The sequence below is a fragment of the Pagrus major genome, chromosome 18, assembly GCF_040436345.1.
Source record: "Pagrus major chromosome 18, Pma_NU_1.0".
In the NCBI taxonomy this organism is placed as follows: Eukaryota; Metazoa; Chordata; class Actinopteri; order Spariformes; family Sparidae; genus Pagrus; species Pagrus major.
The window spans coordinates 304014-328497 of record NC_133232.1 but is presented as its reverse complement, the minus strand read 5'-3'; the positions used below and the strand labels follow the sequence as shown (position 1 = coordinate 328497).

The 24484-nt window shown below is 43.7% G+C and overlaps 32 non-coding genes across 32 annotated transcripts; all 32 read right to left on the bottom strand.

Annotated features, from left to right (window-relative positions):
* Positions 1–5424: 5424 nt before the first annotated feature.
* Positions 5425–5506, bottom strand: trnal-uag (transfer RNA leucine (anticodon UAG)). The gene has a single exon. It is a non-coding gene; the product is annotated as a tRNA-Leu (tRNA).
* Positions 5507–5729: 223 nt separating this feature from the next.
* trnam-cau (transfer RNA methionine (anticodon CAU)) lies at positions 5730–5801 on the bottom strand. Its single transcript has one exon. It is a non-coding gene; the product is annotated as a tRNA-Met (tRNA).
* Positions 5802–6299: 498 nt separating this feature from the next.
* Positions 6300–6381, bottom strand: trnal-aag (transfer RNA leucine (anticodon AAG)). The gene has a single exon. It is a non-coding gene; the product is annotated as a tRNA-Leu (tRNA).
* Positions 6382–6604: 223 nt separating this feature from the next.
* Positions 6605–6676, bottom strand: trnam-cau (transfer RNA methionine (anticodon CAU)). The gene has a single exon. It is a non-coding gene; the product is annotated as a tRNA-Met (tRNA).
* A 498-nt stretch (positions 6677–7174) lies between these two features.
* Positions 7175–7256, bottom strand: trnal-uag (transfer RNA leucine (anticodon UAG)). The gene has a single exon. It is a non-coding gene; the product is annotated as a tRNA-Leu (tRNA).
* A 223-nt stretch (positions 7257–7479) lies between these two features.
* Positions 7480–7551, bottom strand: trnam-cau (transfer RNA methionine (anticodon CAU)). Its single transcript has one exon. It is a non-coding gene; the product is annotated as a tRNA-Met (tRNA).
* Positions 7552–8049: 498 nt separating this feature from the next.
* trnal-aag (transfer RNA leucine (anticodon AAG)) lies at positions 8050–8131 on the bottom strand. Its single transcript has one exon. It is a non-coding gene; the product is annotated as a tRNA-Leu (tRNA).
* A 223-nt stretch (positions 8132–8354) lies between these two features.
* Positions 8355–8426, bottom strand: trnam-cau (transfer RNA methionine (anticodon CAU)). Its single transcript has one exon. It is a non-coding gene; the product is annotated as a tRNA-Met (tRNA).
* Positions 8427–8924: 498 nt separating this feature from the next.
* Positions 8925–9006, bottom strand: trnal-aag (transfer RNA leucine (anticodon AAG)). Its single transcript has one exon. It is a non-coding gene; the product is annotated as a tRNA-Leu (tRNA).
* Positions 9007–10033: 1027 nt separating this feature from the next.
* On the bottom strand, positions 10034–10115 carry trnal-aag (transfer RNA leucine (anticodon AAG)). Its single transcript has one exon. It is a non-coding gene; the product is annotated as a tRNA-Leu (tRNA).
* A 223-nt stretch (positions 10116–10338) lies between these two features.
* trnam-cau (transfer RNA methionine (anticodon CAU)) lies at positions 10339–10410 on the bottom strand. Its single transcript has one exon. It is a non-coding gene; the product is annotated as a tRNA-Met (tRNA).
* Positions 10411–10908: 498 nt separating this feature from the next.
* trnal-uag (transfer RNA leucine (anticodon UAG)) lies at positions 10909–10990 on the bottom strand. The gene has a single exon. It is a non-coding gene; the product is annotated as a tRNA-Leu (tRNA).
* Positions 10991–12017: 1027 nt separating this feature from the next.
* trnal-uag (transfer RNA leucine (anticodon UAG)) lies at positions 12018–12099 on the bottom strand. Its single transcript has one exon. It is a non-coding gene; the product is annotated as a tRNA-Leu (tRNA).
* A 223-nt stretch (positions 12100–12322) lies between these two features.
* Positions 12323–12394, bottom strand: trnam-cau (transfer RNA methionine (anticodon CAU)). The gene has a single exon. It is a non-coding gene; the product is annotated as a tRNA-Met (tRNA).
* Positions 12395–12892: 498 nt separating this feature from the next.
* On the bottom strand, positions 12893–12974 carry trnal-uag (transfer RNA leucine (anticodon UAG)). The gene has a single exon. It is a non-coding gene; the product is annotated as a tRNA-Leu (tRNA).
* Positions 12975–14001: 1027 nt separating this feature from the next.
* On the bottom strand, positions 14002–14083 carry trnal-aag (transfer RNA leucine (anticodon AAG)). Its single transcript has one exon. It is a non-coding gene; the product is annotated as a tRNA-Leu (tRNA).
* Positions 14084–15110: 1027 nt separating this feature from the next.
* On the bottom strand, positions 15111–15192 carry trnal-aag (transfer RNA leucine (anticodon AAG)). The gene has a single exon. It is a non-coding gene; the product is annotated as a tRNA-Leu (tRNA).
* Positions 15193–15415: 223 nt separating this feature from the next.
* On the bottom strand, positions 15416–15487 carry trnam-cau (transfer RNA methionine (anticodon CAU)). The gene has a single exon. It is a non-coding gene; the product is annotated as a tRNA-Met (tRNA).
* A 498-nt stretch (positions 15488–15985) lies between these two features.
* On the bottom strand, positions 15986–16067 carry trnal-aag (transfer RNA leucine (anticodon AAG)). Its single transcript has one exon. It is a non-coding gene; the product is annotated as a tRNA-Leu (tRNA).
* A 1027-nt stretch (positions 16068–17094) lies between these two features.
* trnal-aag (transfer RNA leucine (anticodon AAG)) lies at positions 17095–17176 on the bottom strand. Its single transcript has one exon. It is a non-coding gene; the product is annotated as a tRNA-Leu (tRNA).
* A 223-nt stretch (positions 17177–17399) lies between these two features.
* trnam-cau (transfer RNA methionine (anticodon CAU)) lies at positions 17400–17471 on the bottom strand. Its single transcript has one exon. It is a non-coding gene; the product is annotated as a tRNA-Met (tRNA).
* Positions 17472–17969: 498 nt separating this feature from the next.
* trnal-uag (transfer RNA leucine (anticodon UAG)) lies at positions 17970–18051 on the bottom strand. The gene has a single exon. It is a non-coding gene; the product is annotated as a tRNA-Leu (tRNA).
* Positions 18052–19078: 1027 nt separating this feature from the next.
* On the bottom strand, positions 19079–19160 carry trnal-aag (transfer RNA leucine (anticodon AAG)). Its single transcript has one exon. It is a non-coding gene; the product is annotated as a tRNA-Leu (tRNA).
* A 223-nt stretch (positions 19161–19383) lies between these two features.
* On the bottom strand, positions 19384–19455 carry trnam-cau (transfer RNA methionine (anticodon CAU)). Its single transcript has one exon. It is a non-coding gene; the product is annotated as a tRNA-Met (tRNA).
* Positions 19456–19953: 498 nt separating this feature from the next.
* trnal-uag (transfer RNA leucine (anticodon UAG)) lies at positions 19954–20035 on the bottom strand. The gene has a single exon. It is a non-coding gene; the product is annotated as a tRNA-Leu (tRNA).
* Positions 20036–21062: 1027 nt separating this feature from the next.
* Positions 21063–21144, bottom strand: trnal-uag (transfer RNA leucine (anticodon UAG)). The gene has a single exon. It is a non-coding gene; the product is annotated as a tRNA-Leu (tRNA).
* Positions 21145–21367: 223 nt separating this feature from the next.
* trnam-cau (transfer RNA methionine (anticodon CAU)) lies at positions 21368–21439 on the bottom strand. Its single transcript has one exon. It is a non-coding gene; the product is annotated as a tRNA-Met (tRNA).
* A 498-nt stretch (positions 21440–21937) lies between these two features.
* trnal-uag (transfer RNA leucine (anticodon UAG)) lies at positions 21938–22019 on the bottom strand. The gene has a single exon. It is a non-coding gene; the product is annotated as a tRNA-Leu (tRNA).
* Positions 22020–22242: 223 nt separating this feature from the next.
* Positions 22243–22314, bottom strand: trnam-cau (transfer RNA methionine (anticodon CAU)). Its single transcript has one exon. It is a non-coding gene; the product is annotated as a tRNA-Met (tRNA).
* Positions 22315–23046: 732 nt separating this feature from the next.
* Positions 23047–23128, bottom strand: trnal-aag (transfer RNA leucine (anticodon AAG)). Its single transcript has one exon. It is a non-coding gene; the product is annotated as a tRNA-Leu (tRNA).
* A 223-nt stretch (positions 23129–23351) lies between these two features.
* trnam-cau (transfer RNA methionine (anticodon CAU)) lies at positions 23352–23423 on the bottom strand. The gene has a single exon. It is a non-coding gene; the product is annotated as a tRNA-Met (tRNA).
* Positions 23424–23921: 498 nt separating this feature from the next.
* Positions 23922–24003, bottom strand: trnal-uag (transfer RNA leucine (anticodon UAG)). Its single transcript has one exon. It is a non-coding gene; the product is annotated as a tRNA-Leu (tRNA).
* Positions 24004–24484: the final 481 nt, after the last annotated feature.

Sequence of the window (24484 nt, the reverse complement as noted above, 5' to 3'; positions counted from 1 at the left end):
TTTGTCTCTTATGTATATCTATTTCTTGTTTATTATATCTATCTATCTACCTATCTATCTATATCTATATCTATATATGTGTATATATATATATATATATATATATATATATATATATATATATATATATATGATATTTGCTTTTCTATCACTCAGCAGCCAGTAAACGAACTCGGGCTCGATCACCTTCCTCTCATCTTTGTTCCAGATAGAAATGGGGCTTACTGTGTGCTCAAACAGCACAATGATAGGTACAAAGGAAACCATCAATCATAATACTTTAAAGCATTCAGAAGCAGCATATAAATAGGACTCTACAGTCCAAACAACTCACAAAATGTAGCTCTTAAGCATACAGTACATGCTCATACCTAGTATCTGCCCAGATACTAATGAAGCCTCTTTGATGTCACGCTGGTGGCGACAAGCATGTGTAAGTCCACCTCATTAATCCAGCTTGCAAAGTTACCTTTCATTCAATCCATTCTGTGTCATATCCTGCATTTAGGTCCTTTTTCTAATCATTATGAAGTCGACTTGTATTTCACCAGCTAAATGCTATTTATGTAAAGTTGCAGCAGTGCAAAATGTTTGGTTTGCACTAGCAGTAACTTAATACTGTGCTCTACAGATACTGAGTTTTTTCCTGTAAAAAGTCTGGTGTAATTGGTAACACCATTGTTGTAATAACTTTATTTACCCCTTCAGGTCAAGAAAAATGTTTAATGCATTAAATTGCTTTATTTATAGCATAAAGTTAATTTATTTTCATCTTTTGCGCATGAAAACAGGTAGAGGGGGCCCATTATGCAGCTGATCGATCGAATTTCTGACACACTTGAAGTCACACTGACACCAGCTAAATATTCAAAACCTTATACAAAGCATTTGGTGTCTCACTGAAGCAGGATTTGACATCAAAGTCATTTCACATTCATTCCAGTCAAACTGACACAGTTTTAAAAACAACAATAACCTCTACAGCTTGAAATGCAAGACATTCACAGGCTCCGTTCACCGGAGCAGCGTCTACCTGTGGCTCAGCAGCCATTTGACCAATCAGATTGACCGAGTCCATTGACGACAGACGAGCAAGCAGACAGAGACAGACAGCCAATATATATAAGTAATATCAGAAATATATAATACTTGTGGATTATTTGTAGAATAGACTATATATAAAGAATAATCTAAAATGGTGAATATAACAAGTGTCTAGATAGAGATAAGAGCCAAAATAGAGTTCATAATTAATTTAACAATAATCCTTTTTGTTTTGATCTAAAAGATTATCCAACCTGTTTCTCACAAAAGTGATATGATCTAGATTGTGAGTTTTGTGATCTGTTGGTTGCACCCTTAGTATTAAGTAACAATGACAGTAATAATTAATAATGACATTTTCTATTCATTTTTTTCACAGAGAGGGTCTGCTGGCCAATCGAGTGTTACTGCCAATACATCTCATTCTACCTCTGTAACGCAGACATTACAGGACACGTTTCAAAAACAGGCTGCTTATACCCTAACCCTTTTAATATATAATAAATCTATTTAAATATAAATCTTGGTGAAATTATTTCAATTTATCAGTGTATCAGTGTTTTTCAACATTTTGAAGACATTTTAAAAATACCGCGGTATACCGATAACCGTGATAATTTTGGTCACTATTACCGTGGTGTGAAATTTTCATACCGTTACATCCCTAACTGGGACACAGGCACAGCAGTGGGTGGTGTTGGGGTTGTGGATGGCGTTTGTCCAGAGTAGAGAGGCACGAGAACAGGAGCAGGAGAACTCTGCACCCTGTGTTTGTTCCAGTCCAGTTGAACTGGGCGGCACTCTGGCTCTACATATTCAAGGCCAAACCTCTCTCCAGTGTCCCTGTCAGAGAGGGGAAGTATGGGGTATTTCTCTTCCCCGGTGACTCTCTTTGATGCTGAGTTGAGCTGTGTTACCAGCAAAGGATCGAACACAGGTGGGAGGATTACATGTGGCAGCTTGAGGTCCAGAAGCCTTTGGTAATTCCATCTTGCCACTCTGGTCATTCCCTGAGCCTGGAACAATTCACAGGACACATGCGTTCCAGTAATCCACTGTGACTGATGGAGATGATACCCCTCCTGTTGTGAAGTCCCCCTGACTGGTATCCAGATGGGGACTTTTGCTCCTTCACCTGGAACATGGTTGAGCTGCGGCATTCCCCCATACTTGTACAGGATTCCCTCTTTGACCTCAGGGTCACTGAGGCAACCACGGAGAATGTGCACCCTCTGGATATGCCAAGTCTTCAGCATCGAAGGTTTGAAGAGAGGCGTGCTGTTGGCATCTGTGGTCAGGTAGAAGTGCAGGAGAACTTTTTCCACTCTGTCCACCAGTTCTGTTGGGACTGGAATTCTGGTCCTACAGTGCACTCTGATGTGCTGTTTTGTAGGATTTGGTGGCTGAATTCCACAGAACTGATATGCATCATTAAGCTTCTGCAGGTCCTCCTGATCCATGACAGAACAGCAGAGAGGAGCTGGCAAAAGGTGCTGTAAAGGGGATCATGCTCTGAAGTGCACTCGCGCATGAAAAGCCTCATGCAATGCAACAAATCCAACTTGACCACAATGTTGGAATTGTGCTGTGTTTGTGATGCACAGGTGTTTTCCAGAGTCCCAGCAGTTGCCTCAGTGATGACTGACTGTGTGGTTTTCCAGGCATCCCAGTTGAGGTGCTCTCCCTGGTGAACATCTGGGATCCTAAAAGGTGCACAGCAATACCTGAACACAAGGAGAAACTGATTCGAATTTATGAAAATACTTTTTGAAACTCAAATATTATGTATTTTATGAGTGACAGTGTAAGGAGATGCATATATTTCTCACCTGTCTACCCAGTGGTAACTGGCCTTCTCCACCCCTGCATCACTGTACTGCTTGGCTAACTTGTGGTACATGGTGCAGTCAGAGACGGAGAAGTCATTTAAACCCATCACCCAGGAGGCAATCATCCAATTTTCATTCATGATTGCAAAGCTTGACATGGTGACAGATGACAAAGTCATTTTTCTTGCCCCCTTCCTGGTGTGGTCGGACCGCAAGACCTGTGCAGAAGTGCCCTGGAGGAGTTTTGTGATGGCTGGCTCTTGGAGCCAGTACTCATCAATGAGGCAATCAGTCAGGTAGTGAGCAGAAACAGAGACTCCACTCCATCCATCTGCATCACCATAGGCTCCAAAAGTCTCTGGCATGTCATCCTTCCTCACAAGAGCACTTAAAGCCTTCTGCCCGTAAACCCCAGCTTCAGCATCCCAGATGTTTTGTACGCTGTGAAGGTACGCCAGATGTGCTCGCTCATATTTGAGATTCATTAACTCGTTCACCTGATTTGCCATATCTGAGGGTGACTTGCCAGTGCGCCTCAGCTCATGAAGCACAGACTTACAAATTGCCTTCTTATATGTCAGGGACGCTGGAATAATGTTTGTAAGCCGCGTTGGAAGTTTATCCAGCCACCGAAGACTGTCAGCGAACCAGGTCCTCTTGCACATCCTGCAGCAAAGGCGTGATGCAAAGATGTAATACTGTCCACTGGTGCCAACAATCACTGGGGGCCTGTCCACACCGGCTGACACTATCTCTGGCTTCGGACAACCATGAAGACATGGAAGTATGTAATTATTTCTCAGCCTGACCATGATGTCACTCTCGGGTTTCCAAATAAAAAATGGATGGAGCTGAAAAAAATTACGGGATGGGAGCTCTGACACGCTATCAATTATTTCTGGCTGTGGAGGGAGACGCATTAATGATAGGGCATGTCCTCGTGGGATCTTGTGGTGGAACCCAGGCAACAAATCCAGAGATTGGAGCTCTGTCCGCATCCACACTTTCTGCTGATGAGAACAGGTCCAACTGCTCACATCTTGATCTGGTCTCTGTGCCGGTGGGGGGCAAAGGCAGAAGGTGCAGCTGTGGGAACAAGGATGAAAAAGAAAAACATAACCAGTCATTTTTATATTTTCACAAAATGTTATAATAATTTTTACATTCACAAAATGTTATTATAATCACATATTTTATAATAGATCAAAACATATTTTGTCCACAGTGATATCTTCAGAGTAGTAGTAGTTGAAGCATCTTACTGTGTGGTGTCTCAGGGGGATTTTGGTATGATGTGAGAGTCGACGGGGGAACAACAGAGGGACCAGCTGTAAGAAAAGGGATGAAAAAAGAAAGTAAATTGGGGAGATGTCAAAATTGTACACAGACTAAGGACATATTCAGGACAAACAACACACATCTTCAGAGGAGAGTAATGAAAACATCTCACCTTCTGGTGTCTCAGGTGTATTAGGAACTGGTCTGAGAGTCAGTGGGGGAACAACAGAGGGACCAGCTGTAAGAAAAGGGATGAAAGTAAATTCAAGGGTGTCACAACATGTACACCTTTTTCTCTTTTTGTTATACTTCATATGAAACAGAACATATTTTGGGCATACTAACATTTTCAGAATAGATTGGGGAACTGAGGCAGCAAGGATGAAAAACAAAAATTTAATAATTACTGAAATGCACTTAAAAAGTGTAGATACCCAAACTGGACCATTGTCATAACTGCTAAAAGATCCAGAGCAGACAGAGAGGAGGAGACAAGCAAATGTAACAATCTTCATTCCCTATGTTGCTGGAAGATCTGAGAAACTCGGGGATCATTAATAAACATCATGTCCCAGTTCACTTTAAACCAACAAACACACTGAGGCAGAAACTTGTCCATCCTAAGGACAAAACACCCAGGCATAAACAGAGTAATGTAGTTTATGCTGTTCAATGCAGCCAGGAAGGCAGATTTGTACATTGGGGAGACAAAACAAACGCTCCGTAAGTGAATGGCACAGCACAGGAGGGCCAATTCCTCAGGTCAAGACTGCTGTCCACCTACATCTGAAGAAAAATCATTCCTTTGAGGACAACAACGTAAACATCTTGGCCAGAGAAGAAAGATGGTTTGAAAGAGGCGTAAAAGAATCAATTTATGTCTAACTGGAACAACAGTCTTTGAACAGAGGAGATGGCCTAAGACATTAGGAAACTGAAACAAGTCCAGTTGCCTACAATAGAGCACCTAGATTTACCATGACCTGGATGCCTGCGGTAATAGAAAATCGTTGACACATATATTAAAAGTTGTGGGCACAAGAAAATGTGGCGAGATTCTTTGCCAGTGGCCACTGTTTAAGTCAAAACTTGGAGGCGTGGGGCAAACGTGGAGCCACCTCAAAGTTGATCTTGCATTAAGCACTTGCCAGCATAATCAGCTGACAATTTTCTTCTGGAAATGGAGGTCTTCCTAGACTAAGGCTTTGGAAGAGCCCATACATGTTTGAATTGTGTAATGCCATCATATTAACAGACGACTAACACTGTCAAATGGCAGTGGTGGGATTTGAACCCACGCCTCCTGAGAGACTGGAACCTAAATCCAGCGCCTTAGACCACTCGGCCACACTACCTGCGTTGCACGTCGTTTCTACAGTCAAAAACGTAGTGAGGTATGCAGATATGCACGGAATAGTGGACATGTTTCAAGAAAAATAGAGCGAAAACAAATGCCAACCTACAAGGAAGGTGAAAACTCTGTTGAGTACACTCAGAAGTTACCTCTGTCTGAGGTATTTGTGCCAATGAGTTCTTTATTTTCCATATAGACCCTTGCTGATACGCAGTATGTAGAATTAGCAGAGGATGGTTTCGATCCATCGACCTCTGGGTTATGGGCCCAGCACGCTTCCGCTGCGCCACTCTGCTCTGCGTGGCCTTGATTTGAGGCTGGGGCAAACGTGGAGCCACCTCAACGTTGATCTTGAATGAAGCACTTGCCAGCATAATCAGCTGCCAATGTCTTTCTGGAAATAGAGGTTGCGGTATAGACTCTTCTTCATAGAGGTTAAGGCAAGGGCTTTGCATACATGGTTGCATTGTATAATACCATCATATTAACAGATGGCTAACTTGAAAGGAGTGAGTAGCCTACAAGGGAGGCAAAAACTGTAGAGTACACTCACAAGATACATCTGTCTTGTATTTGAAAACAAAAAATCGTTGACACACCTTTAAAAAGTTATGCTGAGATTCTATGCCAGTGGCCACTGTTTGAATGAATCTTGCATGAAGCGTTTGCCAGCATAATCAGCTGACAATTTTCTTCTGGAAATGGAGGTCTTCCTAGACTAAGGCTTTGGAAGAGCCCATACATGTTTGAATTGTGTAATGCCATCATATTAACAGACGACTAACACTGTCAAATGGCAGTGGTGGGATTTGAACCCACGCCTCCAGAGAGACTGGAGCCTTAATCCAGCGCCTTAGACCACTCGGCCACACTAACTGCGTTGCACGTCGTTTCTACAGTCAAAAACGTAGTGAGGTATGCAGATATGCACGGAGTAGTGGACATGTTTCAAGAAAAATAGAGCGAAAACAAATGCCAACCTACAAGGAAGGTGAAAACTCTGTTGAGTACACTCAGAAGTTACCTCTGTCTGAGGTATTTGTGCCAATGAGTTCTTTATTTTCCATATAGACCCTTGCTGACACGCAGTATGTAGAATTAGCAGAGGATGGTTTCGATCCATCGACCTCTGGGTTATGGGCCCAGCACGCTTCCGCTGCGCCACTCTGCTCTGCGTGGTCTTGGTTTGAGGCTGGGGCAAACGTGGAGCCACCTCAACGTTGATCTTGAATGAAGCACTTGCCAGCATAATCAGCTGCCAATGTCTTTCTGGAAATAGAGGTTGCGGTATAGACTCTTCTTCATAGAGGTTAAGGCAAGGGCTTTGCATACATGGTTGCATTGTATAATACCATCATATTGACGGATGGCTAACTTGAAAGGAGTGAGTAGCCTACAAGGGAGGCGAAAACTGTAGAGTACACTCACAAGATACATCTGTCTTGTATTTGAAAACAAAAAATCGTTGACACACCTTTAAAAAGTTATGCTGAGATTCTATGCCAGTGGCCACTGTTTGAATGAATCTTGCATGAAGCGTTTGCCAGCATAATCAGCTGACAATTTTCTTCTGGAAATGGAGGTCTTCCTAGACTAAGGCTTTGGAAGAGCCCATACATGTTTGAATTGTGTAATGCCATCATATTAACAGATGACTAACACTGTCAAATGGCAGTGGTGGGATTTGAACCCACGCCTCCTGAGAGACTGGAGCCTAAATCCAGCGCCTTAGACCACTCGGCCACACTACCTGCGTTGCACGTTGTTTCTACAGTCAAAAACGTAGTGAGGTATGCAGATATGCACGGAGTAGTGGACATGTTTCAAGAAAAATAGAGCGAAAACAAATGCCAACCTACAAGGAAGGTGAAAACTCTGTTGAGTACACTCAGAAGTTACCTCTGTCTGAGGTATTTGTGCCAATGAGTTCTTTATTTTCCATATAGACCCTTGCTGACACGCAGTATGTAGAATTAGCAGAGGATGGTTTCGATCCATCGACCTCTGGGTTATGGGCCCAGCACGCTTCCGCTGCGCCACTCTGCTCTGCGTGGTCTTGGTTTGAGGCTGGGGCAAACGTGGAGCCACCTCAACGTTGATCTTGAATGAAGCACTTGCCAGCATAATCAGCTGCCAATGTCTTTCTGGAAATAGAGGTTGCGGTCTAGACTCTTCTTCATAGAGGTTAAGGCAAGGGCTTTGCATACATGGTTGCATTGTATAATACCATCATATTAACGGATGGCTAACTTGAAAGGAGTGAGTAGCCTACAAGGGAGGCAAAAACTGTAGAGTACACTCACAAGATACATCTGTCTTGTATTTGAAAACAAAAAATCGTTGACACACCTTTAAAAAGTTATGCTGAGATTCTATGCCAGTGGCCACTGTTTGAATGAATCTTGCATGAAGCGTTTGCCAGCATAATCAGCTGACAATTTTCTTCTGGAAATGGAGGTCTTCCTAGACTAAGGCTTTGGAAGAGCCCATACATGTTTGAATTGTGTAATGCCATCATATTAACAGACGACTAACACTGTCAAATGGCAGTGGTGGGATTTGAACCCACGCCTCCTGAGAGACTGGAGCCTTAATCCAGCGCCTTAGACCACTCGGCCACACTACCTGCGTTGCACGTTGTTTCTACAGTCAAAAACATAGTGAGGTATGTAGATATGCACGGAATAGTGGACATGTTTCAAGAAAAATAGAGCGAAAACAAATGCCAACCTACAAGGAAGGTGAAAACTCTGTTGAGTACACTCAGAAGTTACCTCTGTCTGAGGTATTTGTGCCAATGAGTTCTTTATTTTCCATATAGACCCTTGCTGATACGCAGTATGTAGAATTAGCAGAGGATGGTTTCGATCCATCGACCTCTGGGTTATGGGCCCAGCACGCTTCCGCTGCGCCACTCTGCTCTGCGTGGTCTTGGTTTGAGGCTGGGGCAAACGTGGAGCCACCTCAACGTTGATCTTGAATGAAGCACTTGCCAGCATAATCAGCTGCCAATGTCTTTCTGGAAATAGAGGTTGCGGTATAGACTCTTCTTCATAGAGGTTAAGGCAAGGGCTTTGCATACATGGTTGCATTGTATAATACCATCATATTAACAGATGGCTAACTTGAAAGGAGTGAGTAGCCTACAAGGGAGGCGAAAACTGTAGAGTACACTCACAAGATACATCTGTCTTGTATTTGAAAACAAAAAATCGTTGACACACCTTTAAAAAGTTATGCTGAGATTCTATGCCAGTGGCCACTGTTTGAATGAATCTTGCATGAAGCGTTTGCCAGCATAATCAGCTGACAATTTTCTTCTGGAAATGGAGGTCTTCCTAGACTAAGGCTTTGGAAGAGCCCATACATGTTTGAATTGTGTAATGCCATCATATTAACAGACGACTAACACTGTCAAATGGCAGTGGTGGGATTTGAACCCACGCCTCCTGAGAGACTGGAGCCTTAATCCAGCGCCTTAGACCACTCGGCCACACTACCTGCGTTGCACGTTGTTTCTACAGTCAAAAACGTAGTGAGGTATGCAGATATGCACGGAATAGTGGACATGTTTCAAGAAAAATAGAGCGAAAACAAATGCCAACCTACAAGGAAGGTGAAAACTCTGTTGAGTACACTCAGAAGTTACCTCTGTCTGAGGTATTTGTGCCCATGAGTTCTTTATTTTCCATATAGACCCTTGCTGATACGCAGTATGTAGAATTAGCAGAAGATGGTTTTGATCCATCGACATTTGGGTTATGGGCCCAGCACGCTTCCGCTGCGCCACTCTGCTCTGCGTGGTCTTGGTTTGAGGCTGGGGCAAACGTGGAGCCACCTCAACGTTGATCTTGAATGAAGCACTTGCCAGCATAATCAGCTGCCAATGTCTTTCTGGAAATAGAGGTTGCGGTCTAGACTCTTCTTCATAGAGGTTAAGGCAAGGGCTTTGCATACATGGTTGCATTGTATAATACCATCATATTAACGGATGGCTAACTTGAAAGGAGTGAGTAGCCTACAAGGGAGGCGAAAACTGTAGAGTACACTCACAAGATACATCTGTCTTGTATTTGAAAACAAAAAATCGTTGACACACCTTTAAAAAGTTATGCTGAGATTCTATGCCAGTGGCCACTGTTTGAATGAATCTTGCATGAAGCGTTTGCCAGCATAATCAGCTGACAATTTTCTGCTGGAAATGGAGGTCTTCCTAGACTAAGGCTTTGGAAGAGCCCATACATGTTTGAATTGTGTAATGCCATCATATTAACAGACGATTAACACTGTCAAATGGCAGTGGTGGGATTTGAACCCACGCCTCCTGACACACCTTTAAAAAGTTATGCTGAGATTCTATGCCAGTGGCCACTGTTTGAATGAATCTTGCATGAAGCGTTTGCCAGCATAATCAGCTGACAATTTTCTTCTGGAAATGGAGGTCTTCCTAGACTAAGGCTTTGGAAGAGCCCATACATGTTTGAATTGTGTAATGCCATCATATTAACAGACGACTAACACTGTCAAATGGCAGTGGTGGGATTTGAACCCACGCCTCCTGAGAGACTGGAGCCTTAATCCAGCGCCTTAGACCACTCGGCCACACTACCTGCGTTGCACGTTGTTTCTACAGTCAAAAACATAGTGAGGTATGTAGATATGCACGGAATAGTGGACATGTTTCAAGAAAAATAGAGCGAAAACAAATGCCAACCTACAAGGAAGGTGAAAACTCTGTTGAGTACACTCAGAAGTTACCTCTGTCTGAGGTATTTGTGCCAATGAGTTCTTTATTTTCCATATAGACCCTTGCTGATACGCAGTATGTAGAATTAGCAGAGGATGGTTTCGATCCATCGACCTCTGGGTTATGGGCCCAGCACGCTTCCGCTGCGCCACTCTGCTCTGCGTGGTCTTGGTTTGAGGCTGGGGCAAACGTGGAGCCACCTCAACGTTGATCTTGAATGAAGCACTTGCCAGCATAATCAGCCGCCAATGTCTTTCTGGAAATAGAGGTTGCGGTATAGACTCTTCTTCATAGAGGTTAAGGCAAGGGCTTTGCATACATGGTTGCATTGTATAATACCATCATATTAACAGATGGCTAACTTGAAAGGAGTGAGTAGCCTACAAGGGAGGCAAAAACTGTAGAGTACACTCACAAGATACATCTGTCTTGTATTTGAAAACAAAAAATCGTTGACACACCTTTAAAAAGTTATGCTGAGATTCTATGCCAGTGGCCACTGTTTGAATGAATCTTGCATGAAGCGTTTGCCAGCATAATCAGCTGACAATTTTCTTCTGGAAATGGAGGTCTTCCTAGACTAAGGCTTTGGAAGAGCCCATACATGTTTGAATTGTGTAATGCCATCATATTAACAGACGACTAACACTGTCAAATGGCAGTGGTGGGATTTGAACCCACGCCTCCTGAGAGACTGGAGCCTAAATCCAGCGCCTTAGACCACTCGGCCACACTACCTGCGTTGCATGTCGTTTCTACAGTCAAAAACGTAGTGAGGTATGCAGATATGCACGGAGTAGTGGACATGTTTCAAGAAAAATAGAGCGAAAACAAATGCCAACCTACAAGGAAGGTGAAAACTCTGTTGAGTACACTCAGAAGTTACCTCTGTCTGAGGTATTTGTGCCAATGAGTTCTTTATTTTCCATATAGACCCTTGCTGATACGCAGTATGTAGAATTAGCAGAGGATGGTTTTGATCCATCGACCTCTGGGTTATGGGCCCAGCACGCTTCCGCTGCGCCACTCTGCACTGCGTGGCCTTGATTTGAGGCTGGGGCAAACGTGGAGCCACCTCAACGTTGATCTTGAATGAAGCACTTGCCAGCATAATCAGCTGCCAATGTCTTTCTGGAAATAGAGGTTGCGGTCTAGACTCTTCTTCATAGAGGTTAAGGCAAGGGCTTTGCATACATGGTTGCATTGTATAATACCATCATATTAACGGATGGCTAACTTGAAAGGAGTGAGTAGCCTACAAGGGAGGCAAAAACTGTAGAGTACACTCACAAGATACATCTGTCTTGTATTTGAAAACAAAAAATCGTTGACACACCTTTAAAAAGTTATGCTGAGATTCTATGCCAGTGGCCACTGTTTGAATGAATCTTGCATGAAGCGTTTGCCAGCATAATCAGCTGACAATTTTCTTCTGGAAATGGAGGTCTTCCTAGACTAAGGCTTTGGAAGAGCCCATACATGTTTGAATTGTGTAATGCCATCACATTAACAGACGACTAACACTGTCAAATGGCAGTGGTGGGATTTGAACCCACGCTTCCTGACACACCTTTAAAAAGTTATGCTGAGATTCTATGCCAGTGGCCACTGTTATAATGAATCTTGCATGAAGCGTTTGCCAGCATAATCAGCTGACAATTTTCTTCTGGAAATGGAGGTCTTCCTAGACTAAGGCTTTGGAAGAGCCCATACATGTTTGAATTGTGTAATGCCATCATATTAACAGATGACTAACACTGTCAAATGGCAGTGGTGGGATTTGAACCCACGCCTCCTGAGAGACTGGAGCCTAAATACAGCGCCTTAGACCACTCGGCCACACTACCTGCGTTGCACGTTGTTTCTACAGTCAAAAACGTAGTGAGGTATGCAGATATGCACGGAGTAGTGGACATGTTTCAAGAAAAATAGAGCGAAAACAAATGCCAACCTACAAGGAAGGTGAAAACTCTGTTGAGTACACTCAGAAGTTACCTCTGTCTGAGGTATTTGTGCCAATGAGTTCTTTATTTTCCATATAGACCCTTGCTGACACGCAGTATGTAGAATTAGCAGAGGATGGTTTCGATCCATCGACCTCTGGGTTATGGGCCCAGCACGCTTCCGCTGCGCCACTCTGCTCTGCGTGGTCTTGGTTTGAGGCTGGGGCAAACGTGGAGCCACCTCAACGTTGATCTTGAATGAAGCACTTGCCAGCATAATCAGCTGCCAATGTCTTTCTGGAAATAGAGGTTGCGGTATAGACTCTTCTTCATAGAGGTTAAGGCAAGGGCTTTGCATACATGGTTGCATTGTATAATACCATCATATTAACAGATGGCTAACTTGAAAGGAGTGAGTAGCCTACAAGGGAGGCGAAAACTGTAGAGTACACTCACAAGATACCTCTGTCTTGTATTTGAAAACAAAAAATCGTTGACACACCTTTAAAAAGTTATGCTGAGATTCTATGCCAGTGGCCACTGTTTGAATGAATCTTGCATGAAGCGTTTGCCAGCATAATCAGCTGACAATTTTCTTCTGGAAATGGAGGTCTTCCTAGACTAAGGCTTTGGAAGAGCCCATACATGTTTGAATTGTGTAATGCCATCATATTAACAGATGACTAACACTGTCAAATGGCAGTGGTGGGATTTGAACCCACGCCTCCTGAGAGACTGGAGCCTAAATCCAGCGCCTTAGACCACTCGGCCACACTACCTGCGTTGCATGTTGTTTCTACAGTCAAAAACGTAGTGAGGTATGCAGATATGCACGGAGTAGTGGACATGTTTCAAGAAAAATAGAGCGAAAACAAATGCCAACCTACAAGGAAGGTGAAAACTCTGTTGAGTACACTCAGAAGTTACCTCTGTCTGAGGTATTTGTGCCAATGAGTTCTTTATTTTCCATATAGACCCTTGCTGATACGCAGTATGTAGAATTAGCAGAGGATGGTTTTGATCCATCGACCTCTGGGTTATGGGCCCAGCACGCTTCCGCTGCGCCACTCTGCTCTGCGTGGCCTTGATTTGAGGCTGGGGCAAACGTGGAGCCACCTCAACGTTGATCTTGAATGAAGCACTTGCCAGCATAATCAGCTGCCAATGTCTTTCTGGAAATAGAGGTTGCGGTCTAGACTCTTCTTCATAGAGGTTAAGGCAAGGGCTTTGCATACATGGTTGCATTGTATAATACCATCATATTAACGGATGGCTAACTTGAAAGGAGTGAGTAGCCTACAAGGGAGGCAAAAACTGTAGAGTACACTCACAAGATACATCTGTCTTGTATTTGAAAACAAAAAATCGTTGACACACCTTTAAAAAGTTATGCTGAGATTCTATGCCAGTGGCCACTGTTTGAATGAATCTTGCATGAAGCGTTTGCCAGCATAATCAGCTGACAATTTTCTTCTGGAAATGGAGGTCTTCCTAGACTAAGGCTTTGGAAGAGCCCATACATGTTTGAATTGTGTAATGCCATCATATTAACAGACGATTAACACTGTCAAATGGCAGTGGTGGGATTTGAACCCACGCTTCCTGACACACCTTTAAAAAGTTATGCTGAGATTCTATGCCAGTGGCCACTGTTATAATGAATCTTGCATGAAGCGTTTGCCAGCATAATCAGCTGACAATTTTCTTCTGGAAATGGAGGTCTTCCTAGACTAAGGCTTTGGAAGAGCCCATACATGTTTGAATTGTGTAATGCCATCATATTAACAGATGACTAACACTGTCAAATGGCAGTGGTGGGATTTGAACCCACGCCTCCTGAGAGACTGGAGCCTTAATCCAGCGCCTTAGACCACTCGGCCACACTACCTGCGTTGCACGTTGTTTCTACAGTCAAAAACGTAGTGAGGTATGCAGATATGCACGGAATAGTGGACATGTTTCAAGAAAAATAGAGCGAAAACAAATGCCAACCTACAAGGAAGGTGAAAACTCTGTTGAGTACACTCAGAAGTTACCTCTGTCTGAGGTATTTGTGCCCATGAGTTCTTTATTTTCCATATAGACCCTTGCTGATACGCAGTATGTAGAATTAGCAGAAGATGGTTTTGATCCATCGACATTTGGGTTATGGGCCCAGCACGCTTCCGCTGCGCCACTCTGCTCTGCGTGGTCTTGGATTGAGGCTGGGGCAAACGTGGAGCCACCTCAACGTTGATCTTGAATGAAGCACTTGCCAGCATAATCAGCTGCCAATGTCTTTCTGGAAATAGAGGTTGCGGTCTAGACTCTTCTTCATAGAGGTTAAGGCAAGGGCTTTGCATACATGGTTGCATTGTATAATACCATCATATTAACGGATGGCTAACTTGAAAGGAGTGAGTAGCCTACAAGGGAGGCGAAAACTGTAGAGTACACTCACAAGATACATCTGTCTTGTATTTGAAAACAAAAAATCGTTGACACACCTTTAAAAAGTTATGCTGAGATTCTATGCCAGTGGCCACTGTTTGAATGAATCTTGCATGAAGCGTTTGCCAGCATAATCAGCTGACAATTTTCTGCTGGAAATGGAGGTCTTCCTAGACTAAGGCTTTGGAAGAGCCCATACATGTTTGAATTGTGTAATGCCATCATATTAACAGACGATTAACACTGTCAAATGGCAGTGGTGGGATTTGAACCCACGCCTCCTGACACACCTTTAAAAAGTTATGCTGAGATTCTATGCCAGTGGCCACTGTTTGAATGAATCTTGCATGAAGCGTTTGCCATCATAATCAGCTGACAATTTTCTTCTGGAAATGGAGGTCTTCCTAGACTAAGGCTTTGGAAGAGCCCATACATGTTTGAATTGTGTAATGCCATCATATTAACAGACGACTAACACTGTCAAATGGCAGTGGTGGGATTTGAACCCACGCCTCCTGAGAGACTGGAGCCTTAATCCAGCGCCTTAGACCACTCGGCCACACTACCTGCGTTGCACGTTGTTTCTACAGTCAAAAACATAGTGAGGTATGTAGATATGCACGGAATAGTGGACATGTTTCAAGAAAAATAGAGCGAAAACAAATGCCAACCTACAAGGAAGGTGAAAACTCTGTTGAGTACACTCAGAAGTTACCTCTGTCTGAGGTATTTGTGCCAATGAGTTCTTTATTTTCCATATAGACCCTTGCTGATACGCAGTATGTAGAATTAGCAGAGGATGGTTTCGATCCATCGACCTCTGGGTTATGGGCCCAGCACGCTTCCGCTGCGCCACTCTGCTCTGCGTGGTCTTGGTTTGAGGCTGGGGCAAACGTGGAGCCACCTCAACGTTGATCTTGAATGAAGCACTTGCCAGCATAATCAGCTGCCAATGTCTTTCTGGAAATAGAGGTTGCGGTATAGACTCTTCTTCATAGAGGTTAAGGCAAGGGCTTTGCATACATGGTTGCATTGTATAATACCATCATATTAACAGATGGCTAACTTGAAAGGAGTGAGTAGCCTACAAGGGAGGCGAAAACTGTAGAGTACACTCACAAGATACATCTGTCTTGTATTTGAAAACAAAAAATCGTTGACACACCTTTAAAAAGTTATGCTGAGATTCTATGCCAGTGGCCACTGTTTGAATGAATCTTGCATGAAGCGTTTGCCAGCATAATCAGCTGACAATTTTCTTCTGGAAATGGAGGTCTTCCTAGACTAAGGCTTTGGAAGAGCCCATACATGTTTGAATTGTGTAATGCCATCATATTAACAGACGACTAACACTGTCAAATGGCAGTGGTGGGATTTGAACCCACGCCTCCTGAGAGACTGGAGCCTTAATCCAGCGCCTTAGACCACTCGGCCACACTACCTGCGTTGCACGTTGTTTCTACAGTCAAAAACGTAGTGAGGTATGCAGATATGCACGGAATAGTGGACATGTTTCAAGAAAAATAGAGCGAAAACAAATGCCAACCTACAAGGAAGGTGAAAACTCTGTTGAGTACACTCAGAAGTTACCTCTGTCTGAGGTATTTGTGCCCATGAGTTCTTTATTTTCCATATAGACCCTTGCTGATACGCAGTATGTAGAATTAGCAGAAGATGGTTTTGATCCATCGACATTTGGGTTATGGGCCCAGCACGCTTCCGCTGCGCCACTCTGCTCTGCGTGGTCTTGGTTTGAGGCTGGGGCAAACGTGGAGCCACCTCAACGTTGATCTTGAATGAAGCACTTGCCAGCATAATCAGCTGCCAATGTCTTTCTGGAAATAGAGGTTGCGGTCTAGACTCTTCTTCATAGAGGTTAAGGCAAGGGCTTTGCATACATGGTTGCATTGTATAATACCATCATATTAACGGATGGCTAACTTGAAAGGAGTGAGTAGCCTACAAGGGAGGCGAAAACTGTAGAGTACACTCACAAGATACATCTGTCTTGTATTTGAAAACAAAAAATCGTTGACACACCTTTAAAAAGTTATGCTGAGATTCTATGCCAGTGGCCACTGTTTGAATGAATCTTGCATGAAGCGTTTGCCAGCATAATCAGCTGACAATTTTCTGCTGGAAATGGAGGTCTTCCTAGACTAAGGCTTTGGAAGAGCCCATACATGTTTGAATTGTGTAATGCCATCATATTAACAGACGATTAACACTGTCAAATGGCAGTGGTGGGATTTGAACCCACGCCTCCTGACACACCTTTAAAAAGTTATGCTGAGATTCTATGCCAGTGGCCACTGTTTGAATGAATCTTGCATGAAGCGTTTGCCAGCATAATCAGCTGACAATTTTCTTCTGGAAATGGAGGTCTTCCTAGACTAAGGCTTTGGAAGAGCCCATACATGTTTGAATTGTGTAATGCCATCATATTAACAGACGACTAACACTGTCAAATGGCAGTGGTGGGATTTGAACCCACGCCTCCTGAGAGACTGGAGCCTTAATCCAGCGCCTTAGACCACTCGGCCACACTACCTGCGTTGCACGTTGTTTCTACAGTCAAAAACATAGTGAGGTATGTAGATATGCACGGAATAGTGGACATGTTTCAAGAAAAATAGAGCGAAAACAAATGCCAACCTACAAGGAAGGTGAAAACTCTGTTGAGTACACTCAGAAGTTACCTCTGTCTGAGGTATTTGTGCCAATGAGTTCTTTATTTTCCATATAGACCCTTGCTGATACGCAGTATGTAGAATTAGCAGAGGATGGTTTCGATCCATCGACCTCTGGGTTATGGGCCCAGCACGCTTCCGCTGCGCCACTCTGCTCTGCGTGGTCTTGGTTTGAGGCTGGGGCAAACGTGGAGCCACCTCAACGTTGATCTTGAATGAAGCACTTGCCAGCATAATCAGCTGCCAATGTCTTTCTGGAAATAGAGGTTGCGGTATAGACTCTTCTTCATAGAGGTTAAGGCAAGGGCTTTGCATACATGGTTGCATTGTATAATACCATCATATTAACAGATGGCTAACTTGAAAGGAGTGAGTAGCCTACAAGGGAGGCGAAAACTGTAGAGTACACTCACAAGATACATCTGTCTTGTATTTGAAAACAAAAAATCGTTGACACACCTTTAAAAAGTTATGCTGAGATTCTATGCCAGTGGCCACTGTTTGAATGAATCTTGCATGAAGCGTTTGCCAGCATAATCAGCTGACAATTTTCTTCTGGAAATGGAGGTCTTCCTAGACTAAGGCTTTGGAAGAGCCCATACATGTTTGAATTGTGTAATGCCATCATATTAACAGACGACTAACACTGTCAAATGGCAGTGGTGGGATTTGAACCCACGCCTCCTGAGAGACTGGAGCCTAAATCCAGCGCCTTAGACCACTCGGCCACACTACCTGCGTTGCATGTCGTTTCTACAGTCAAAAACGTAGTGAGGTATGCAGATATGCACGGAGTAGTGGACATGTTTCAAGAAAAATAGAGCGAAAACAAATGCCAACCTACAAGGAAGGTGAAAACTCTGTTGAGTACACTCAGAAGTTACCTCTGTCTGAGGTATTTGTGCCCATGAGTTCTTTATTTTCCATATAGACCCTTGCTGATACGCAGTATGTAGAATTAGCAGAAGATGGTTTTGATCCATCGACATTTGGGTTATGGGCCCAGCACGCTTCCGCTGCGCCACTCTGCTCTGCGTGGTCTTGGTTTGAGGCTGGGGCAAACGTGGAGCCACCTCAACGTTGATCTTGAATGAAGCACTTGCCAGCATAATCAGCTGCCAATGTCTTTCTGGAAATAGAGGTTGCGGTCTAGACTCTTCTTCATAGAGGTTAAGGCAAGGGCTTTGCATACATGGTTGCATTGTATAATACCATCATATTAACGGATGGCTAACTTGAAAGGAGTGAGTAGCCTACAAGGGAGGCGAAAACTGTAGAGTACACTCACAAGATACATCTGTCTTGTATTTGAAAACAAAAAATCGTTGACACACCTTTAAAAAGTTATGCTGAGATTCTATGCCAGTGGCCACTGTTTGAATGAATCTTGCATGAAGCGTTTGCCAGCATAATCAGCTGACAATTTTCTGCTGGAAATGGAGGTCTTCCTAGACTAAGGCTTTGGAAGAGCCCATACATGTTTGAATTGTGTAATGCCATCATATTAACAGACGATTAACACTGTCAAATGGCAGTGGTGGGATTTGAACCCACGCCTCCTGACACACCTTTAAAAAGTTATGCTGAGATTCTATGCCAGTGGCCACTGTTTGAATGAATCTTGCATGAAGCGTTTGCCAGCATAATCAGCTGACAATTTTCTTCTGGAAATGGAGGTCTTCCTAGACTAAGGCTTTGGAAGAGCCCATACATGTTTGAATTGTGTAATGCCATCATATTAACAGACGACTAACACTGTCAAATGGCAGTGGTGGGATTTGAACCCACGCCTCCTGAGAGACTGGAGCCTTAATCCAGCGCCTTAGACCACTCGGCCACACTACCTGCGTTGCACGTTGTTTCTACAGTCAAAAACATAGTGAGGTATGTAGATATGCACGGAATAGTGGACATGTTTCAAGAAAAATAGAGCGAAAACAAATGCCAACCTACAAGGAAGGTGAAAACTCTGTTGAGTACACTCAGAAGTTACCTCTGTCTGAGGTATTTGTGCCAATGAGTTCTTTATTTTCCATATAGACCCTTGCTGATACGCAGTATGGAGAATTAGCAGAGGATGGTTTCGATCCATCGACCTCTGGGTTATGGGCCCAGCACGCTTCCGCTGCGCCACTCTGCTCTGCGTGGTCTTGGTTTGAGGCTGGGGCAAACGTGGAGCCACCTCAACGTTGATCTTGAATGAAGCACTTGCCAGCATAATCAGCTGCCAATGTCTTTCTGGAAATAGAGGTTGCGGTATAGACTCTTCTTCATAGAGGTTAAGGCAAGGGCTTTGCATACATGGTTGCATTGTATAATACCATCATATTAACAGATGGCTAACTTGAAAGGAGTGAGTAGCCTACAAGGGAGGCGAAAACTGTAGAGTACACTCACAAGATACATCTGTCTTGTATTTGAAAACAAAAAATCGTTGACACACCTTTAAAAAGTTATGCTGAGATTCTATGCCAGTGGCCACTGTTTGAATGAATCTTGCATGAAGCGTTTGCCAGCATAATCAGCTGACAATTTTCTTCTGGAAATGGAGGTCTTCCTAGACTAAGGCTTTGGAAGAGCCCATACATGTTTGAATTGTGTAATGCCATCATATTAACAGACGACTAACACTGTCAAATGGCAGTGGTGGGATTTGAACCCACGCCTCCTGAGAGACTGGAGCCTAAATCCAGCGCCTTAGACCACTCGGCCACACTACCTGCGTTGCATGTCGTTTCTACAGTCAAAAACGTAGTGAGGTATGCAGATATGCACGGAGTAGTGGACATGTTTCAAGAAAAATAGAGCGAAAACAAATGCCAACCTACAAGGAAGGTGAAAACTCTGTTGAGTACACTCAGAAGTTACCTCTGTCTGAGGTATTTGTGCCAATGAGTTCTTTATTTTCCATATAGACCCTTGCTGATACGCAGTATGTAGAATTAGCAGAGGATGGTTTTGATCCATCGACCTCTGGGTTATGGGCCCAGCACGCTTCCGCTGCGCCACTCTGCTCTGCGTGGCCTTGATTTGAGGCTGGGGCAAACGTGGAGCCACCTCAACGTTGATCTTGAATGAAGCACTTGCCAGCATAATCAGCTGCCAATGTCTTTCTGGAAATAGAGGTTGCGGTCTAGACTCTTCTTCATAGAGGTTAAGGCAAGGGCTTTGCATACATGGTTGCATTGTATAATACCATCATATTAACGGATGGCTAACTTGAAAGGAGTGAGTAGCCTACAAGGGAGGCAAAAACTGTAGAGTACACTCACAAGATACATCTGTCTTGTATTTGAAAACAAAAAATCGTTGACACACCTTTAAAAAGTTATGCTGAGATTCTATGCCAGTGGCCACTGTTTGAATGAATCTTGCATGAAGCGTTTGCCAGCATAATCAGCTGACAATTTTCTTCTGGAAATGGAGGTCTTCCTAGACTAAGGCTTTGGAAGAGCCCATACATGTTTGAATTGTGTAATGCCATCATATTAACAGACGACTAACACTGTCAAATGGCAGTGGTGGGATTTGAACCCACGCTTCCTGACACACCTTTAAAAAGTTATGCTGAGATTCTATGCCAGTGGCCACTGTTATAATGAATCTTGCATGAAGCGTTTGCCAGCATAATCAGCTGACAATTTTCTTCTGGAAATGGAGGTCTTCCTAGACTAAGGCTTTGGAAGAGCCCATACATGTTTGAATTGTGTAATGCCATCATATTAACAGATGACTAACACTGTCAAATGGCAGTGGTGGGATTTGAACCCACGCCTCCTGAGAGACTGGAGCCTAAATACAGCGCCTTAGACCACTCGGCCACACTACCTGCGTTGCACGTTGTTTCTACAGTCAAAAACGTAGTGAGGTATGCAGATATGCACGGAGTAGTGGACATGTTTCAAGAAAAATAGAGCGAAAACAAATGCCAACCTACAAGGAAGGTGAAAACTCTGTTGAGTACACTCAGAAGTTACCTCTGTCTGAGGTATTTGTGCCAATGAGTTCTTTATTTTCCATATAGACCCTTGCTGACACGCAGTATGTAGAATTAGCAGAGGATGGTTTCGATCCATCGACCTCTGGGTTATGGGCCCAGCACGCTTCCGCTGCGCCACTCTGCTCTGCGTGGTCTTGGTTTGAGGCTGGGGCAAACGTGGAGCCACCTCAACGTTGATCTTGAATGAAGCACTTGCCAGCATAATCAGCTGCCAATGTCTTTCTGGAAATAGAGGTTGCGGTATAGACTCTTCTTCATAGAGGTTAAGGCAAGGGCTTTGCATACATGGTTGCATTGTATAATACCATCATATTAACAGATGGCTAACTTGAAAGGAGTGAGTAGCCTACAAGGGAGGCGAAAACTGTAGAGTACACTCACAAGATACCTCTGTCTTGTATTTGAAAACAAAAAATCGTTGACACACCTTTAAAAAGTTATGCTGAGATTCTATGCCAGTGGCCACTGTTTGAATGAATCTTGCATGAAGCGTTTGCCAGCATAATCAGCTGACAATTTTCTTCTGGAAATGGAGGTCTTCCTAGACTAAGGCTTTGGAAGAGCCCATACATGTTTGAATTGTGTAATGCCATCATATTAACAGATGACTAACACTGTCAAATGGCAGTGGTGGGATTTGAACCCACGCCTCCTGAGAGACTGGAGCCTAAATACAGCGCCTTAGACCACTCGGCCACACTACCTGCGTTGCACGTTGTTTCTACAGTCAAAAACGTAGTGAGGTATGCAGATATGCACGGAGTAGTGGACATGTTTCAAGAAAAATAGAGCGAAAACAAATGCCAACCTACAAGGAAGGTGAAAACTCTGTTGAGTACACTCAGAAGTTACCTCTGTCTGAGGTATTTGTGCCAATGAGTTCTTTATTTTCCATATAGACCCTTGCTGACACGCAGTATGTAGAATTAGCAGAGGATGGTTTCGATCCATCGACCTCTGGGTTATGGGCCCAGCACGCTTCCGCTGCGCCACTCTGCTCTGCGTGGTCTTGGTTTGAGGCTGGGGCAAACGTGGAGCCACCTCAACGTTGATCTTGAATGAAGCACTTGCCAGCATAATCAGCTGCCAATGTCTTTCTGGAAATAGAGGTTGCGGTATAGACTCTTCTTCATAGAGGTTAAGGCAAGGGCTTTGCATACATGGTTGCATTGTATAATACCATCATATTAACAGATGGCTAACTTGAAAGGAGTGAGTAGCCTACAAGGGAGGCGAAAACTGTAGAGTACACTCACAAGATACCTCTGTCTTGTATTTGAAAACAAAAAATCGTTGACACACCTTTAAAAAGTTATGCTGAGATTCTATGCCAGTGGCCACTGTTTGAATGAATCTTGCATGAAGCGTTTGCCAGCATAATCAGCTGACAATTTTCTTCTGGAAATGGAGGTCTTCCTAGACTAAGGCTTTGGAAGAGCCCATACATGTTTGAATTGTGTAATGCCATCATATTAACAGACGATTAACACTGTCAAATGGCAGTGGTGGGATTTGAACCCACGCCTCCTGACACACCTTTAAAAAGTTATGCTGAGATTCTATGCCAGTGGCCACTGTTTGAATGAATCTTGCATGAAGCGTTTGCCAGCATAATCAGCTGACAATTTTCTTCTGGAAATGGAGGTCTTCCTAGACTAAGGCTTTGGAAGAGCCCATACATGTTTGAATTGTGTAATGCCATCATATTAACAGACGACTAACACTGTCAAATGGCAGTGGTGGGATTTGAACCCACGCCTCCTGAGAGACTGGAGCCTTAATCCAGCGCCTTAGACCACTCGGCCACACTACCTGCGTTGCACGTTGTTTCTACAGTCAAAAACATAGTGAGGTATGTAGATATGCACGGAATAGTGGACATGTTTCAAGAAAAATAGAGCGAAAACAAATGCCAACCTACAAGGAAGGTGAAAACTCTGTTGAGTACACTCAGAAGTTACCTCTGTCTGAGGTATTTGTGCCAATGAGTTCTTTATTTTCCATATAGACCCTTGCTGATACGCAGTATGTAGAATTAGCAGAGGATGGTTTCGATCCATCGACCTCTGGGTTATGGGCCCAGCACGCTTCCGCTGCGCCACTCTGCTCTGCGTGGTCTTGGTTTGAGGCTGGGGCAAACGTGGAGCCACCTCAACGTTGATCTTGAATGAAGCACTTGCCAGCATAATCAGCTGCCAATGTCTTTCTGGAAATAGAGGTTGCGGTATAGACTCTTCTTCATAGAGGTTAAGGCAAGGGCTTTGCATACATGGTTGCATTGTATAATACCATCATATTAACAGATGGCTAACTTGAAAGGAGTGAGTAGCCTACAAGGGAGGCGAAAACTGTAGAGTACACTCACAAGATACATCTGTCTTGTATTTGAAAACAAAAAATCGTTGACACACCTTTAAAAAGTTATGCTGAGATTCTATGCCAGTGGCCACTGTTTGAATGAATCTTGCATGAAGCGTTTGCCAGCATAATCAGCTGACAATTTTCTTCTGGAAATGGAGGTCTTCCTAGACTAAGGCTTTGGAAGAGCCCATACATGTTTGAATTGTGTAATGCCATCATATTAACAGACGACTAACACTGTCAAATGGCAGTGGTGGGATTTGAACCCACGCCTCCTGAGAGACTGGAGCCTAAATCCAGCGCCTTAGACCACTCGGCCACACTACCTGCGTTGCATGTCGTTTCTACAGTCAAAAACGTAGTGAGGTATGCAGATATGCACGGAGTAGTGGACATGTTTCAAGAAAAATAGAGCGAAAACAAATGCCAACCTACAAGGAAGGTGAAAACTCTGTTGAGTACACTCAGAAGTTACCTCTGTCTGAGGTATTTGTGCCCATGAGTTCTTTATTTTCCATATAGACCCTTGCTGATACGCAGTATGTAGAATTAGCAGAAGATGGTTTTGATCCATCGACATTTGGGTTATGGGCCCAGCACGCTTCCGCTGCGCCACTCTGCTCTGCGTGGTCTTGGTTTGAGGCTGGGGCAAACGTGGAGCCACCTCAACGTTGATCTTGAATGAAGCACTTGCCAGCATAATCAGCTGCCAATGTCTTTCTGGAAATAGAGGTTGCGGTCTAGACTCTTCTTCATAGAGGTTAAGGCAAGGGCTTTGCATACATGGTTGCATTGTATAATACCATCA